The 19,434-nt window shown below is 41.4% G+C and overlaps 1 protein-coding gene across 3 annotated transcripts in view; it reads right to left on the reverse strand.

The window, feature by feature from the left end:
- atp13a3 (ATPase 13A3) overlaps window positions 1-13,853 on the reverse strand; it is a 47,838-nt gene extending 33,985 nt beyond the window's left edge. The window contains exons 1-2 of one of the 3 annotated variants that reach the window (XM_038715696.1): window positions 13,611-13,853; window positions 4,096-4,176 (exon numbers count right to left, since the gene is read on the reverse strand). The gene's annotated coding sequence lies outside the window, so the exon portion shown is untranslated. Of the gene's footprint in view, window positions 1-4,095; window positions 4,177-9,289; window positions 9,392-13,610 lie in introns of those variants that run through there. The other 2 variants (XM_038715694.1, XM_038715695.1) reach the window with 2 other exon arrangements.
- Between the last annotated feature and the right edge of the window lie 5,581 nt (window positions 13,854-19,434).

A 19,434-nucleotide genomic window follows, 5' to 3' on the forward strand; every position in this document is an offset into this window, starting at 1 on the left:
TGTTGTATATGAATGCATCTGTACTTGTTTGCACATGTTAGATACTGCATATCACAGTGCACCATACTTGCCCTCTCCCAGTCCCCTCAGAGGGGTTACAATTCTCCTGATTTATGACAATTGCCACAACTGGTTTCTGGCACTGTGTGTAAACCCTACAACTCCCTCTCTCTACCGTTTCCACCCAGACAACAATACAGCTTCACCAGAAGAGAGCTCACTGTATACTCATACACACTCTCTCTGTCTCTGCCCCTGCAGGCACTCCTCTGGTTATGTGTCAGTGTTAGCTCCTCCTGTGTTTCCTTTTGTTGATTTTATGTTGAACTTTCTCACCCCATGAACACCCCACACTACTGATATACAGTGGATAGTGGAGTAGAAAAAGTCTACACACCCCTGTTAAAATGCCAGGTTCTTATGATGTAAAATAATAAGACAAAGGTGAATCATGTCAGAACTTTTTCCACCTTTAATGTGACCAATTCAATTGAAAAAAATCTTCAAAGGGGAAAAGTGAAAAATAAAACCCCTCAAATAACCTGTTTGCACAAGTGTGCACACCCTCTTATAACTGGGGATGTGGCTGTGTTCAGAATTAACCAATCACATTCAAACTCAGGTTAACTAGAAGTCATTACACACCTGCCATCATTTAAAGTGACTCTGATTAATCACAAATAAAGTTCAGCTGTTCTAGTAGGATTCTACTTTTCTTAGTTGCATCTCTGAGCAAAAGCCATGGAACACAGTGAAGACAGTCATCATCAAGTGGAGAAAATATGGCACAACTGTGACTTTACCAAGAACTGGATGTCCCTCCAAAATTGATGAAAAGACGAAAAGAAAACTGTTCAGGTAGGCTTCCAAGAGGCCTACAGCAACATTAAAGGAACTGCAGGAATTTCTGGCAAGTACTGGCTGTGTGGTACATGTGACAACTATCTCCCGTATTCTTCATATGAATGGGGTAGGGTGACAAGACGGAAGCCTTTTCTTACAAAGAAAAACATCCAAGCACGGCTGAAGTTTGCAAAAACAAACATCAAGTCCCCCAAAAGCATGTGGGAAAATGTTTTATGGTATGATGAAACCAAGGTAGAACTTTTTGGCCATAATTCCAAGGAACACCATACCCACAGTGAAGCATGGTGGTGGCAGCATCATTCTTTGGGGCTGTTTTTCTTCAGCTGGAACTGGGACCTTAGTCAGGATTGAGGGAATTATGAACAGTTCCAAATATCAGGCAATTTTTGCACTAAACCTTCAGGCGTTCGGTTGGAAAGCTGAAGTTGAAGAGGAGTTCACCTTTCAGCACGACAACGACCCAAAGCACACATCCAAATCCACAAAAGCATGGCTTCACCAGAAGAAGATTAATGTTTTGGAATGGCCCAGCCAGACCTGAATCCAATTGAACATCTGTGGGGTGATCTGAAGAGGGCTGTGCACAGGCGATGTCCTCACAATCTGACAGATTTGGAGCGCTTTTGCAAAGAAGAGTGGGCAAATATTGTCATGTCAAGATGTGCCATGCTAATAGACTCCTACCCACCCACAGGGGTGTGTAGACTTTTTCTATCCACTGGACATATCCCATGCATTTAGATGTTTTGTTGTGTGTAATTAGGTTACAATTCTGTTGCTTTTGTAATCTTGAAACTCTGCCACTTTGTCATAGCCAGGTTGTGCCTGCAAAGGTAAAGGATTGTCTAGCAGGTGCCTTACAATTCCATAATCAATGAATTTGACAACTTAAGGATACGTTTTGAGTTTTGCCTAATCCATTTAAACTGGTTTCTCAGCAGCATACACACAACTCACAGGCAGAGTTTTATAGTAAACAGGTGGATGACACTGCAATGCATCCAGCCAAATCATTCTCAAGGCATTAGAAATGAGATATCAAACTTTTTCAGTGCTATATTTATCTGAACAACAAGCGGACAATTTCTACCATATGAAGAAAATGTCAGGACACGCTACAAGAATGCACAGCATTTTCCAGACAGCTGCATGCCCCCAGAACACCTGAGATTATCTCTTAAGAGTGTCATCACACCCACACACAGACCAACTGAGTCATCAAATATGCGTGTTACCCAATATCAAGCTGTCCGTCTTCTCTCCTCTCAGTTCTCCCTGGAGGACTAGCCAGCAAGTCTGCATTGGTAGTGACTGAGAGGGGCATCTAGGTCAAAAGATGAACAGGCCCTGGACAAGATGGGCTGCACACAATCTGTCTATGTTGCTAAAAGCACAATCAAACTACAGCAGGTTACTTTTTGCCATTTTGTTGCTAACGCACTAGACTGAGTTTCAGAGAGAAACAGTGAAGCTGAATGTGTGTGGACTCAATCTGGGTAAGTATGAACGAGAGGTTAAAAAAAGTTACTGGTTTAATGGTCAAGAGTTGTGACAATTAGTCAATTAGGTACCAGGGCTGTACCGAATGTCATATTTTTTAAGATCCAAAGCTGTCGTCGTATTTTATGACTTCATCGCCCTAAAAAAAAAAGTAAAATCCTCAATATCAATAAAGTGATTCACTGGATTTAATAAGTTAGTCTTTTTGTTAAGTACAGGCAGAATGAGTAGGATTTGCTGGTTGCTGTTTGTAAACACACGATTCAAAGTTGGCCCCATGCTCTGAGAGAGAGAGCAGCGGTGGTTGAGGCAGAGAAATACATTATTATCTGATTGTTTCATGGCGGTTACGTTCTAAAACACAAATAAGCACGGTCACACCTCCAAACACCCCTGCAGGAAAGAGCCACATTGCCGTATTTTCTGTGCTTGTGCTGCGCTTGAGTGTGTGTGTAGCTCAGCCCCGCCCTCGGTCAGACAGATACACAGACCTGACAGAGAGCAGAGAGAGATTGAGACAGCGATGTAGCCATTTTTATAAATTCCCAACCTCACCGCACGCACAGCAGAATGAATAGACATGAAAAGAATCTGTGCAGCATTCGAATATTGATTTAGAATATGAGTGTCAACATAATGAACAAAGTTTCCAACTATTTGGTACAGCCCTATCAGGTACACTAAGGACCCCCCCCCCCCATGCACACAAAGAAAATTTAAAAACAATACGAAGAGACACAAACACAGGGAGAGTTAGAACACTCTGACCCTAGCTGTCGCTGAGGAGCGCTGGCATGGTGTTTCAGGGCACAGTGCCCATAGGGCCACCCTGCTACTGCCCCCACACTACCCTACAACGCCCACTGATCCTGTATCACTGCCCCCCCACACGCCGATATTATCTGCCAGCTGCACCCGGGTGGACTTCTTCTCTGGCATACAGCGGGATATTTTGCTTAGGACCAAGCCCTTCCTAGTATTTTACAATAGCAGCCCCCTGGCCGGTGCTAGGCAGTGGGTGCAGTGCAAGAACATTCCCTCCCAAATCCCTGCTTTGAGTGGAAATGCCTACACCACTGCATCATGGACACACTATTTTACAAGACTGCTGTCCTGGCATGGTGACTCAGACAACAAACCTACGAAAACAGCATTTAAAAGTATCAGGCTTATGTGGTTACTATAACTAAAGAGTGTTACATAGTCTGTTATGTTGGAAACATCTGTTCATCATCAGCTAACAAAGGGTTGAAACCTCAGAAACAGACAGTGTTTCATAATTATAGGCTCCAAACAGACAATAGGCCAAAGTTAAAACTTGGTGGCTGAGAAGCCAGCCATGTTTACCCTGTTATATCGCAAGTACCAATATGTTACATGTTAACTCAGGAAAGTTATAATTTAATTTAGGTGAGCTTGTGGAAGAACATGGATGGGGAAACTGCCACAAAATCATCATTATGTATAATTCATATACAGAAATATTAAGAAACAATGTGAAAATAGTTTACATCAGTATAATAAAACTGTTGGGTTCGAGGGGCCACAAAAGTTACTTCAAATAGCTAGTCAGAATTATTGCAGCGCAATCAGCTCCAGAAAATGTACAACCTGGGTGTCTGGCAGTTTTAAGGTGGATTTTTGTAACTGATGAGGCTGAAGATGGTGATCTGTCAGTAAGAAAGATTCACTTACTAAAAAAAGTTTAGTTGGTTGGTGTGCTCTTACCTTGAGAGCCAGGGACACGATGGCCCAGGCGGTCCTCCTCCCCGCAATTAGCTTGCTCTCTCGCCACACCAACCTGGAACCCTGTGGGGAGGGGGGGAGGGGCATTACAAACAACTTTCAAAAACTTCAGGTCTTTCCACTAAAGTGACTGTGATGAACTGGATGTTAACTGGGAGAGAGACGGTCACAGAACAGTAACATATCACCCAAAGGGAAAAACAATAATGATAAATGTGTACTGAGCTGGAGCAGAACAATATGTTAAAAGAACATGTCAAGGTGTACTCACCATGTATGTACTTGCCAAGTACGGGATAGGACTCTCTTAAGTAACTAAATTAAATGTAAATCGGTGAACAGTCTGTACTTTAGTTTGAAGTTACTCAAAGTCCACCAAATAACTATCAGCATCATGGAATACACCACAAGAGTGTAGAGATATTGAGAAGGTGTCTATGCTAATGCAGATTTTAGGACAGAATATCATGTACTAGGCCACACTGTAGAGGGTGAGTGAAATGTTTTTCCATCATCTCAAGTTCAGATATCGATCTTCCTGTTCCCACAAGCTCTGGTGGACTTATGTTGTGGCTAAACCCGTCTCATGCTGACTCATTTTACACTTCATTGCCAGTAATGCTTTCCCATTCTGATTAAAGAACCTTGCTTAAGGTATTGCTACTCATCATGACACTGTAGGCGTCATGTTATGTTTTTAGTATATGTTTGGAACTAAAGCCGCGGTTGGGATACAGTCTTTGGAACACAATTTAAACACTTTTTATGTTATTAATGAATTTTCGTTGCTTATATTAAGTTAAATTACAAAGTGTGTTAAATAAATTAGTCTGATTTTTGAAGTGACGAGAAGTTCTTGAACTCCAAAAAGTGGCGGCTTTTAACGTCATAACGCCGACACACAAGCTGATGCAGCTACATTGTTTTACATGCTATAAGAATACATCTGCTTATTCGTTTTTGTCTAATATAATTGTTTGCTCCAAATATGCTGCCCTGCTGCCAGTAGACTTGTCCATGTTTGCGATTGGTCCTATGCTACAAACACCATCCCTTTTATGTGAACGCGACCATGGCTGGATTGGGGAACCGAGTTGATAACCAGCTTTGTGTGCCTGATCACGATTGTTACTGATAGTGAAGCTAGATAACGAAATATCGATAGATATCCTGCATATGTTGAACTTGCTTCGTAGTATAGGCCCCTGTCGTTAATCTGAGGATGACAGGAGAAACCAGTGTGTTTACACGAGAATAGAGGACCCTGGTAGGGCCTCTAAGTCAGCATGACTGCAGAGATATTTATAGATTCCTCCAGCCCAGCCTAAAGCCACATTGTTGTCTCTCATTTGATTAGTCTGCTATTATATTAATAAGCAAAGCTGGCTTGGGAAAAAAACAAATGAGGCAGCTGTTGATCGTTTTTCAAACTACAAGATTAAACACGACAATCATTATTCCAGCATTCCTGGAAAAAAAAAATTGTAAGATGTCAGGGGGGAAAAAAGTCTATCAAACCACAACAGAGGTAGAGAGCTATCTGAGCCCGAAGGCAGACCAGGTTCTTCAACCAAGCACATCTTTTACACAGCTCAGGGGCACATGTATTATGAGATGATTATCTGTGGACAGACAATAATTGTTAATTTATTTCATGATGCGAGTTCTGACTCTCCAATTCATCAACCGCTTTTTTTAATCTATAGATATGTTCATTAACGTTGGCAAACATTTATAGTTTAAATGTCAAGAACAGAAGCAATATTAGTACAACTATAGGACTAGGGCGACAACAATAATTATATTCTTCTTTACTGCTAATTATTATCTATAGAATGATTGGAAAACAGAAAAATGCCCATCACAATATCTCAAAAACCCAAGGTGTCGTCTTCAAAAAGCTTGTTATGACTGACCAACAGTCCAAAACCTAAAGATATTTCATTTACCATCACATGTGACATAGAAAAAGCAGCAAATGCTCTCATTCGAGAAGCTGGATCCAGAAAATGGAAACTTTACTTAAAATGACGATGATGATTATGAGATTGTCATAAAGTCCAATATCTTCATTTGCGAAATATCATCTACAAAGTTAAGATCACTTTTGAATGAGGCTAAGCTTTTGAAGCAGCTTACACATACACTTTTACAAGAACTAGAAGTAGTAAATAACTCCAGGATAACTAAGACTAGACATACTCTCCTTTCCCTTTCTGTCTCGTTCTTCAACACACAAAAAGGAAAATGCAAACAATGAGCCCTGACCTAATGACATAGGTCTATAATTCGTGGAAGCATTTGAAGGAAAAAGTGTTTTGTTGCCATCATGCTCTGCACTCAATGTGCTTTCTTTATCACTTCCCCTCCTACTCATGGGGCATTATAGCCATGCTTTGTTCCCCCATCACAGGCCAATCAAGCTGCTTATCACTTTAGCCACTGGCCTTACTAAAAATCTATGACCATCTGCCCTTGCTCTGCTGCCTGAACAGTTGAAAAGTCTTTCTCAGCCAGTTTTAAGAGCCCACTGCCAACTTGTGGAAAATATACCTATAAATAACATTTTATTTTAGATTTATGCATACAGAGGGGATGTAGCAAGGCAACAAGCACATCCAGTTCAATATTTAGTGAGGAGATGATTATCTAAAGAGCTAACAGGGCAGACACACCGTAAAAAGTTTCTTGCTTCTCAAACTTCAAACTCAGTTTAAGCTTATTGAAATTTGAATCGTCTAGTCAAACTCACCTATCAATGCAGGAAACATCCACACCTCTAATCCTGAGCATCAGCCTCAAAATGCATCACAGATACAGTTTGTTTTGAGATGACATACGCACACTTCAGAGCGCAACAAAGTGAGAAAGAATTGTCAAAATTACAGGCTGCTAAGATCGATGCCGAGGGAAGGGGGCGTTAACGTGGATGAGCGTGGAGTGGAGGAGGACAAAAAGATCTACAACGAGTGAGTCTGAATGTGAGCAATCCTGTAAAAAGAAAAAAAATACTTATGAGAAGAAAAATGGAGGGAAAGGGCTGGGAAAAAAACAATAATCCTACAGATCAAAAGTGTGCTGAGTGTTAAGTCAGACCACATGCTTTTGGATTAACAGTGGCATTGCATGACAGTCTATGAAAAACGGCCACTGTACTAGAAATCAAAACACATTTTACTTCATTGACCGGCTTGTTGGTTTACTGACCGCGGGTGAGAAATTTCTACATGGATGTAACAGATTTTTGAATTATTCAAAGTTAACTTGTGCTCATAAAAATAAGTAAACTGGCAAATGTCTGAATCATCCGAACAACTGTTAATAAAGATGAGCTAGAGCTAAGAGTGTGGGTCACAACACAAAAACTACAAATGATGCTTCTATACATGTCCTAACAGCACCTGACAACAGACAGCCACCACCCTTAAGCCTAGCTCACACTACACGATTTCAAGCCAGATTTCCCGGTCGGTGAGCTCGGCGACCGTCAGGCTGTTATCAGGGATAAATTAGCGATGGCTCGACAGTCACCACTCGTTATGTGTGAACTACTTAACCCTGACACATCGGCGACGCAAGCCAGAAATCCAGCATCCAGTCAATAAGAGCAGGCAGCTGGCAGAACAGGGAGCTACTTTTTCACCGCAAAACACTTTTTACTCACATCCAGCTCTCTCTGTAGCAGACGATCTCTGCTACCTGCATGTGCCAATCCATTCTTTCACCCACTCTCTTTGTTTTTATAATCGTTCTCTTTATAATAACAAACAACAGCTATTCAGTGTGTAGGTTTGCGTTTCCCGTTTCACGTGTGTTTTCTTGACAAAACTTGGTTTAGAGACCGGCCCAAGCAGGAAGCTTCCGGTCAGAAAACTGATGCAAACACGGAAGTCCCTTAGACCTGCATTCTATTGAGTGGCCAGCGGGGGCGTCTGTTCTGGTTGCAAAAAGGAGTCCGGCCCCATTAGAAATAATGGTACTATGACCCTACTTCACAGCTGAATAAACACTTTCCTAATGAGTTTATGTTCTCAATAACTAGTTTCAAGTCTTCTTCAATACAACATGATGTTCATTTAGTAAATTATGGTCCCATTTAGAGGAAAATAGACCAAATAGCAGAGTATGCTTCACGGCAGGATTATCTATGATCGACAAGTCGTCATCATGGCAACCTGTCAATCAGGCTAGGTTCTCGTACCCACGGCACTGTGTAAATTTAACCAGCGCTGTTGAAAAAGTTTATTATGAATTGGCTGTTCACTTTCTCTGGTGAGACAAAATTGTCAGCCCTGTTAAAATGACAGTTGAATTACAGATGCACCTAGCTAAGCAAGCTAGCTCGCTCCACACACAGCCGTTAGCTCCACTGTCTCGTTCAAATATGGTCACGTCTGGTGCCGCTGGTTGCAAAAAAATCAACACGGCGGCGGCCTATCAGCCAAACTCGAGGGTTCAAAACGGCATAATTGACGGGTTGTCAGTTCGTGTGTAGTGTGTGACCCTACGTCACTGATCAGTCACGTAACATGAACGCCCGTCACAAGACGGCAAGTGTGTAGTCTTAACTACACAACGATCTGCTGATGATGAAAGTCGTGTAGTCTGCATGAGCCATGCAATCTAGACAGTCAAGAATGCATGCAGATTTGTAAACGATTGAAAATTCACATTTTTAGGGGTCAGGCTAGGCAAAGCCTATCCCCACCTCAGAGGCCAAAACCTTCCTTCACTGTATGTGTTATTTTATATCATGTAAATTCAATTAATTGTTTAAAATAACCATACTTCATGACATTTGATTATTTTCTCCCTTTATTTTCTCCCTCTGATATAAATCAGAGGGAATTTCTATCAGATATATTGATGCAATTATACACCTCTATTCTCAGGTTTGCATTAACTGTGCGAAATTTCACAGTTGTTTATATTTTCATTTGAAGTGTTTCATCTCATTTCCACTGATGAAGGCCGCTAGTTTGTCCTGGTCTTGTTGGAGGCAAACCGCTAGACCGGCACTAGAAAGATCTGTTTCTGTATCACGCTGCTCTGGTGCTCCCACACCAAACATTGCTGGGATGCTGAGATGACTTTTACCATGTCAGGATATTTCTCATCTCCACTCTGAATCAACACTGGCAGGCCTTCCATCACAGGCTGCTGTCTTAAAGCTCACCTGTGAAAAGTCTTGAGGCTTCAGCTCAAAGGCCCGTGGAATATTGGCGCCTCACTTCTTAGACTGCTTCCAACTCTTCAGTTTGAACAAGACCCCAAGCTCCCTCACAGAGAGGAAGAAAGTTCAAAGGTGAAAAGTTCAATTCCTCAATTCCAGGAACCCAGATGATCACAGATGAGTAACATCAAGCAAGTTAAACTTGGCCCAACAATTATTTACCCAAGGGAAAATTTCTACCCTTGTCCTGAGGGGAGTATAAAGCATAAATACAGACATTAGGTCTATGCTACTTGGTCCTGAGACAGGTCTTCCTGAACAAAGCAACCACAATAAAAAGCACATCGACACAGATCTTAAAACAATCCGGCTAATCTCTTAAGGAGCCTTAAGGACCCACTCAAGTGGTAGAGCTGCAATTACTAGTCAATTAATCTATAAGATGAGAGACGGAAAAATAACCAGCAACTATTTTGGTAATTATTTAAATTGTTTTTCAAGCAAAGATGGCAAATATTCTCTGGTTCCAGCTTCCCATTTGTGAGCATTTGCCCCTTTTATGCCACTGTTTTATATAATTGTAAATTTAATATCTTGGACTGTTGATCGGACAAAACAAGGAGTTGAGACAGGACCTTGGACATGGACATTTTTTACTATGTTCTGAAATGTTATAGACTAAAAGATTTGTCGAAAACATTATCAGAAGATTAATCAATAATGGAAAAAAAAAAAATCATTAGTTGCAGCCTTTCTAAGTTTCATCTTTATCTCCCTAACTCCTGCCATGGTTAACTAAAAACAAATCATGTTAAGATAAAACCTACAGTTCAATGTACAAAATTAACATGTTTTTTCATTTTTTTAAAAAATGAATCAATCCACACTAACTCAAGTGACAAATCAATTGAATCATTGTTTTATCTCTAGTTTTAACTGCAAAGCTTTTGTCTGTCATATTAAAAAATGACTTATTTTCACCCTGTAAATGACAAATAGACCAATAGTTCATCAGAGAAACTTTATTTAGGCAATGGGTTAAGTTAATATAGTATCTAGATGTCACCTCTGAATTCTTATGTCTTATGTACGTGAGTTGGAAGCTTTTCCTCATATGGACATAGGAACAACAACAAAACACTGTGTACGTGTAGAGAACCCTCCTCTTAACTCAAAGGTCACATTCTCATTAAAGCCACACAAACTAATTATCTCCTAAGCCTCACTGTGGCAGCACAGAAAGTCATGCGCCAGCCAGCCTACTGTCTAGCGCTCACAGGAGGCTTGGAACAAAGTCCATAAACTATTATAAACAAGGTTACTCATCTACTGTATATGGCACAATCCTGCTAATAAGATTGGGAAGAAAAGACTATGTTGGAAGGCATGGCACCATAACAATTGTTGACCTATTTAGGGAAGGAGTGTTCTACTACTATCTAACAGATGAATACAATTTAACTGATAAAGGGGACTTCTGGATATACCTAATTACAGAGTTGCGTAGAGTCTATGGGTTAAAATACAGGACAGGATTAAAGTGTATTTCAAAGATTAAAGCTTCTAGATAATATACAATCATCCCCTGTATTTTATAAAATGGCAGCAACTGCTCTCTATGGTAAAACCAAAAGCACCCATAACATGGATTGGCCAGTAAGGTAAGTAAGTAAAATAATATAAAATAAGTCATATATACTAGTGGACTCCAGTCAGACTGGTTTAATTCAAAGCAATGAGTGCTGGAAATGTAAGCGATCAACCAATCCGATATTTATATCGGACCGATAGCTGCATCGGGTATCGTGACAAGGGGGCAGATCTATTCAATTCAGTTCCGCGTATAATTCGCAGTGCGTCAGCAGTGTGCCGGTAGACCTGAACATTTTGCTTGGGGAGCTAACATAGCATTTTATTTTCCAGTTAGGAAGCAATATTTAAGCCCAACCTGACGTTGCCTTACGCATAAAGGAATGACTCCCAGTCTCCTCTTCACACTGAGGAATACAGATTATTAATTTTATACTATTGGATCAGTACTCGGCATTAGCCGATACCCAAGGCCCAGGTATTCGTATCGGTGAATGGGAATGAAGAGTGGGACTGTGCGCTGGTTTTCCCATTTGGACCAGAGTGGTTGGATCAGCCCTTCCATGCAACCAGCTGGACTTTTTCAAAGGCACAGTTTTGGTTAGCTCTTGCAGGCTTCCTTAATGCAGCATGGATTATACTAAGGAACTGAAAAGCACACCTTGTTATAAGGGCTAGATTGAACTCATGACTGTTACAGCCTTGTACGAGTCAATGCTAGCCAAACAGAAAGATTCTGTGTCAAAATTAACTGAAATGTGGGGTAGCTTCTGCAGATTTAACTCGTGGTGGGGATCATTAGATAGCAATATGTAATGGAAAGCTTTAATGTATGTCATGTGGGGAATTGTGGCAAGGGGGAGATGCAGTGACCTATCATGCTGTACTGTTTGCTTTCAGTTTTAGTTTTCTGTTTGTGTACTTTGTAACCTGTAGACCCACAAAGGGAAAAGTTTGTTTTGTACTGTAATGGTGCAGCGCTGTTTGAGCGGGAAAAGAATTTCAGTGTCCGTTTAAAGCCACCAATGAGGGAGTCCAAGAGGCCTAGGGCACCTTTGAAGGAGAGTCAGGAAGGAGCTACTGTGAAGGATCAGAGACATTGTGCATACAACAGCTGTTAGCCTAGTGCTTCACCAGCCGCAGCTTTAGGGTAGACTGTCAAAAAGAAAGCCATAGTTGAAAATTATATGTGAGCTACTTTTTGCCAGAAGGCTTGTGGGAGATTCAAAGGTGGCTTTACTAAATACTGACATCATGCATTAATTTAGTTTGTGTTTTAAAAGGCATACTAAACTCAGACAATTTGAAAATATTTGTTTCTAAATAAAATTTGTTCTAATAAATATCTGCATATATCCAAATAATTCATACCATCAAATTACAAAATTTGGTCCCCTGAAAATCATATTGTTTATCTCCTCAGTTAACTTAATTTCTTCGCTCAAATTATACGTATTAGGTTATTGTAGCAGCAGGAACAGAAGATGCGGGTTACTGTGACTACACAGGTCAGTCAGGGGACAGCCATTTACTCCCTAACTGACTGGACTAACCACAGTAACATTCACACAGTTTTAATGCTACACTGGGCATTGTTTCACCAATTCTTGTTTACTCTTTTTGCTGGCTGGCTTTGACTTCAACATGCAGCTGTGTAATGCAGCATGTGCATCATGGACAATCTAAATAAGCTTTATTTTGAGTTTGGAGTGAGCAGTATCAATATACTTTGGGTTTTGGCTGTTGCACACAATACTTTTTCCTCTTTAATGTCCCTTAAAAGTATGTCACAAGATAATAGATTGTTTCTATCTTGTTTGTTAATCCATTGTCAGGGACTAAATGAACTGTCGAATCAGCTAATAACATGGGATTTATTTGTGAATGAGCTATATGTTTTACAGGATATTTCAATTACATGTTCTCATTCACTTGTGTTCGGGTAGCTGTTTTTAACTCCCAGTTTCCCCAGGCTATTAGTGTTTTCTTTAGGCTCGTTTTACTTGTTAACAATGTCCTATACTGATAGTGGAGATCCGACCAGACAGACAGGTGCTTAAGAGGAATGAGCCAAAGCTAACAGAAAGGAGGCAGTCAAACGGCTAACAGTTTCAACAATGACATTCTTTATTTTAATGACATGACTGCCTACATTAAATGATTACTAACTCCGTTAATTAGTAGCAACCACCCCGAAACGAAAGAAGTCTTAAGCCAATTAAGGACCAAAGAAACAATCTTACAATCACATCCAATGTGACTATCGTGAGTCTACGTTGCAACAAAACATGGTAACTTCTAGGTTTAATTTGTTTAGGGTAGGTTTATCTTTTACTAGCCAATATTAACGGCATCCATAAAGAACAACATTCTCTAGCGATAAAACGCTGACCATGAATCATGGCTACAACAAGCCCCAGGCAGCCAGGGGAGTGCTTCATCGGGAAGACGTCGCTGGCTAGCTGGCTAGCGTTAGCAAAGCTTCATTGTTAGCCAGCTCCTTAGTGACTAGCTCAATAACAGCGCCCATGTGTCTTCCACTGGTGGTGGTCTTGCTTTTGGTTTCAGATACTGTTGGACAGAAAAAGGCGCTTCAATAGCAATCCCGATTTCCCGCACACGCATCCGCCAGCTAACGATAGCTTTAGCCCCGCTAGGGAGCAACTAACACATGGGTGATGATGACAGCGATGTAGGCAAACCGCATTAACACATTTCCGAACAACACACTCACCCAGAACCACCTGGACACTCTGAAGATCACCTCCGAGTCATAGTGAGACGAGAGCAGCTGTTATCTGAAGGAAAACGTCGTTGAAGAGAAAAACGGACTAAGTTTAATAGAAAAATGTTGTCGCAACAGACGGGCAGAGTGGATTGTTGCTGTGTGTTGACAGCTCGGTGGGACAGACTGAGTACTACAGCAGTAGTGAACTGGCCTGAACTGGCTGTCTGACGGCAGGAAGTGGCACGGCGTGACATCACGGGAGGACTACACAAAGTGAGTACATGTGCAGCCATCACCCAAAAACGTCCATTCACTCTGATGTGTCACAGCTCAGTGTGATGCACGGACATCATGTTATGATTGTATCTGGTTTTATTGAGATAATCAAGCCCAGCTGATTAAGAAGATGGTCCATCATTAAGGCTGGATCACCAAATAGGCAGAGCGGGCAGCAGCTCCAGTGCCGAGACTTCTAGTGGCCCCATAAGCCACAGGTTCACTGCGTCAATTAGTTTTTGGTAATTCGGTTAATTTAATATATTTGCACCACTAAAACAGCCTGCATTCTTAGCTGATCAAACAACCCTGTCTTGTAAAGGGACCCTGTGTCATAATCTAATTTAAGAAAGACCTTTGTTATTTTAGTTCATATGTGCTCACATGGTGTAGACCTATATTAATCCATAAAGTTGTTAAATCAAATTACCATAACCTAATTTACACACAAATGACGGGGGCCATAGAGTAGCCTACTTTGTCTTAAGCCAATAATTACCATGTTATGTATAACCTGCTTTCACATTTACATTTAGCCGACGCGTTTATCCAAAGGCTTTTGGAATTTCATAATATAAACTCTTTCATAATTTTTGCCCTATGGCCCACAAACAGGTTAATCCAGCCATGATCATTAAGCAAAACGGACTTGCAAAGAGTCTGAGTAAACAAAGAGGGATTAAAATCGAAGCAGCAACAGCCAAAATATCCTGGCTTTTAGTTCCTAGTTTGAGTCAAGCTTCAAGACTTCAACAATACATCCTACATTTCCCATAAGGCAACCAAAAGTGCCTGATGCCCACAGGTTTTAACATAAAACTCCAGGTCCCTAGTTTGAAATGCAGACTTGTAAAAAATTCAAAGCCTCATGCCCAAGTTGAAACATCATCAGGCTTATTTCTTTACACTTTGGAAAGTTCTTCCAGAGCCCCAGGAGACATAATACAAAGGTTTTCTCAGACTGTTACTTGTGACAAGAAAGCTGGTCTTAGTGTGTCACAGAGTCCACAAAGTTTTCAAGCAACTCACTATTATATAATCTTTCATTTAGTGATTCAGTAACACGTTATTTAATAATTAGGCGTATACTTTCTGATTTCTTCCTCACTCATTTACTTCAACTATTCTGGAATTTCTGTTTCCCCACTCCCTCCTCCTCTTCTGACCAACATGCAAGGTGAACAAAATATGCTGCAGGCTCAAATCATCCGGCTTCTTCCATGTCCTCTGCAGTGGAGCGATCACTGACGCACGGGCCAAGAAAAACAGAAAGGCCTGTTCCCCGCTGCTGCTTCAGATGTACTAATCCGTGCTCTTCATCACTTCTGCAAACAAAATTCCACCTTTTTATATGGGACACACAGTTTGTTTTTCTTTGACCGAGTCTCAGAAGGGACAGAGATGAGGTCCAGAGATTGAGCAATGCTAGCTCAGCATTCAACATGACATCAGACGGCATTAGTGTAGTACAAACACATCATTCCTTTCTTTGGTTTATTGGATCTGTTCGGAAATGCAGATGATTAACTTGTGTTTTGATCTATTCATTTGACAGTTAAAGTTCTCAGAAGGTGTACAACAGCCAAACACATAGGCCCATTACAAAAATAAGGCCCTCATGTAAAGTTGGCAACATGAGCTCCTGCCACTATGTGAGTGACTGAACTTATTCAGCATCTCAGATTTCAGGCCTCTTTACCATGCTATACGCATGGGATCCATTCATATCCATGAGCAACATTAGATTGGTCTAAGCAGCAGGAGGCACTACATGGCTTTTCATTGTGGGTTAATTAGCCACAACCCAAATGTATTAAAGACAAAGCAGTTACAGAAATAAATGTATGGCTGAATTAAAGATGTCAGAAGTATTTCCACTATCAGTAAGGCTGGACTATACGGTTGAAAACATTTCACAATATTAAAGGCAGGGTAGGTAAGTTTGAGAAACAAGCAAGAAACTGCTGGATTTTTAAAGTATCCAACGGAGGAAAAACTCCCACCCCCTCCCTTCTGAGCTCCTTCCAAAGCCACGTCCCCAAAACACGTGAACGCGCGTTGCCGACACCGCGGGAGGACGAGCAGAGTATGACGAGCGGAGAGGAGCGCAGTGCAGCGGCGCACATCTGGGATAAGAAAACATCTAACTTTATCATTATGAAAATAAACAACTAACCCGGCTGTTAGTACTCACTATCAAGCTAGCATGTTATTATTGGATAGGTTTAAAAAGACCGACTTTTAATCCATAACGAGCTGCCTAGCTAACTGTTAGTAACAGATAGCTGTGCTACCAGCTGTGGTAACACTGGGCAAAGCTAAAAACAGGCTGATACACATTTTCTCGTTACACTACACGAACGTGAATTTCGTGTTAGACTCATAACATGTACGTTGTTTAGCATGTTAGAGCTTCCACGGTGACAGCATTATTGTCTCTGATGAGGACTGGACTCCAGAGCCAAGCACAGACTCGGACAGGACCAGGGGTCGAGGTGAAGCAGAGGAGGGAGGGCTGACTTTACTGGTAGCATCGTATCGCTGCTGTGGAGATGATTTAATATATCACAATCACCTCTCTGACATGAATACCACATTTCTTTTTGTTTTATATTTTGCTGTATCTAGCAACACAGTTGGGGCAGGGACACCTGACTGAACCCCATGTTGACGGGGATCATCGGGTCTCCTGGTTTTGCTTCTGGGCATCTCCTCAGTAGTAGACAACCGGAAGATCACTTATAAATGTATTGAGTAAAATGCACCAGAGTACTCATAATGCAACATACTGAACTGTGTCATCAGCTTTTCTCCTGGATGGACTGGACATGGTGGTTGTAATCCAGGCCAGCCAGCATGGTCCAATCAGCGTATACTGGTGAGAAGTACAGGGATATGAAAGACTCCAAATCTGCAGGTGACCTGAGGGCACAGTAGAAATAAAACCTACAGGAATTTTTACTTCTGGTAAAAATAAGTACTAGCATAACACCAATTACAGTAAAATGTTTTCACACAGTAGGTTTAGCTACAAACAATGTAAAACTATATTATAGCTAGCTTATATACCAGAAACGCCCCTGCTTGGGGACATCTTTAGCCATCATTGTTTATGTACACTAATGTTGAAATGTCTCTCATAACTACAAACACAGTTACATCACCACATTTGTAAAAGAGTAACATTCAGTCAAACAACGCTTGCAGACACAACATAATCACACAAACAATAGATACAAGGTCTAAAGATAGTATAGCAGTAAACGTAGATGTTGAATAACTAAACCGACGCAGTCTACACCTACATTTTCTTACCTAATTTTAGCATCGGAAAACACAGCTTGCGCTGCTGTTTCCCCAGCTCAACTACAGCTAGATAGAATTCATCGTCTCTACTCTGGCCCCTACACACAGCCTGCACTCGTAGCAACCGTTAGCTGTTTGCTAAGTAGGTAGCTACGTTTGCTAGCGATGAGTGTAACTATTACCATCGAAATGATGAAAGCCAGATTACCTGTCCAGCAGAAATGAAGCGACCACGGTGTAACTTTCAACCCCTCGGGGTACCTCAGTTGCCACCATCGTTGAAAAGCCACGCAGATATTAGCTACGGTCTGACCGCTTCGCTCGTCAGGTCTGAGATCAGATGTTGAAAGCTATTTAGGGCCCGAGCACGACCGTGTGAGGTCCCTATTGAATTTGCTAAGATTATATATATATTTTTTTTTCCCCCCTGCAAAGTAGGCTCCATTGACGGGGCCTAAACATACTTAAACTCACCAAAATTTGCAAACATGTCAGAACTGGTGAAAAATTTCGTATTTTATGGGTTTCGCGCATGGGCGTGGCAAAATGACTCGCTAGCGTCACCTAGAAAATTGGAAAAGATTATCCCCTCGTTCACGTTCAACCTACATGTACGAAATGATTCTGGGGACATGTATCATATCAAGACGCACAAAAAAGCATCAAGAACCCATAGCCTAAAGTCAACAGGAAGTCGGCCATTTTAAATTTTACGGCCATTTTTGGATGATTTACACACTTCGTACTTTAACGAACTCCTCCTAGGGATTTAGTCGGATCGCCCTGAACACATGTACATGCTGACATTCACCCACAGTCATAGCACCACCTGCTGGCAACAGGAAGTGACTTTTAACGAAGCAGCCCCCGCCGCACGTTTCACCTACGTGCACGAATTTTCTGTGGTACCTGTATTTTGTCCAGACGCACAAAAAAGTCTCTTGAAGCCATAGCCTAAACCCAACAGGAAGTCGGCCATTTTGAATTTTACGTAAATTTTTGGATGATTTACACACTCCTACTTTAACGAACTCCTCCTAGGGATTTAGTCCGACCGACTTCCCGATTTCTGCTGTGCCTTCTAAAGGCATTGAAGATGAAAAGTTGTGCTATTTGAGAGTTTTCGTCAATGGGCGTGTCCGTGCCGTGGCATCAAAGATCAACTCTTTGCTGTGACACAGGAAGTTGTTGTAACTTCAGTATACATGCTCACATCTGCACCAAACGTTACGTGCTTGATAACTGTCCTGCCCAGAACATATCTACACGCCAATATTGATTTACATTCATAGTGCCAAGTGCTATGTTGCGCCACAAAAGGGATACAGGAAGTGACGTATAGCACCTTCATGCGGCGTTGGAACCGCGTAGCAAATTCACAGCCACACCGGCAGAGCTCCAGAATATGCAACGCGGCCGGCTCACACCCCGACGCGCTATAAGTGCGAGGGCCCGCCCAACGCTGCTTGCAGCTTTAATTTTTTTTTTTTCAGTTTTGTAATAGGAGACCAAATACTTAATGAGTCAAAGAATAACTTTAATAACTAATTGTGTTATAATTTCCAATTTTTAATTAGAGCTTGCTCAAACTCCTATTTAATCGCTGGCAGAAACTGGTGCAACAATAACATAAGATTATTTATTCTCGATATGTTGCGAATATTCAGTAAACAGTGTTACTGATTTATCTCCCAGCCATGTTTACAGGCCGTACAAGGTGTAAAGTTACATTAATTTCTACTGCTGATATCAGCAATTGCTTTGTTACACTTCATTAGTTGTTTCCCAGTGATTTGTCTCCGACAGACATGTCACTTACAGGGAGGAGTAAAATGTGCTTCATAACTTTGTTCTAATCTGTGTATTGTTGCGTTATCGGGTTTTAGGAAGTCCCTTCAGTCAAAAATGCCATGGTCTGTTGCTCCAGCATCGTCGCCTAAAACCAAGCAGATGGACAGAGGTCGGAGGGATGATGGACAGGACGGAGGGGCCCTGGTCGTCTAGTCTGGTGCTTATCTGCACTGCCGGGCCTTTTCCCAGTCCAGTCCTGATAACCCGGGTAGACTAGCAAAATACAGGATATGACCCAATAACCCTGCATGGCAGCGGGGACCCAATATTGTTTTATTATGGAGAGGTCTTTTCTGTAAACCTTCCTAACAGATCTCAGAGGGCTTGATGAATGCAGGCAGGACAGCTGTAGCTGCCTCTGTGCTCTGACAAACAGCCATAAATTATGAGACAAAGC

Source organism: Micropterus salmoides, unplaced genomic scaffold, assembly GCF_014851395.1.
Source record: "Micropterus salmoides isolate LMB-PRFRI ecotype aquatic unplaced genomic scaffold, ASM1485139v1 Ms_hic_scaffold_13, whole genome shotgun sequence".
Classification (NCBI taxonomy): Eukaryota; Metazoa; Chordata; class Actinopteri; order Centrarchiformes; family Centrarchidae; genus Micropterus; species Micropterus salmoides.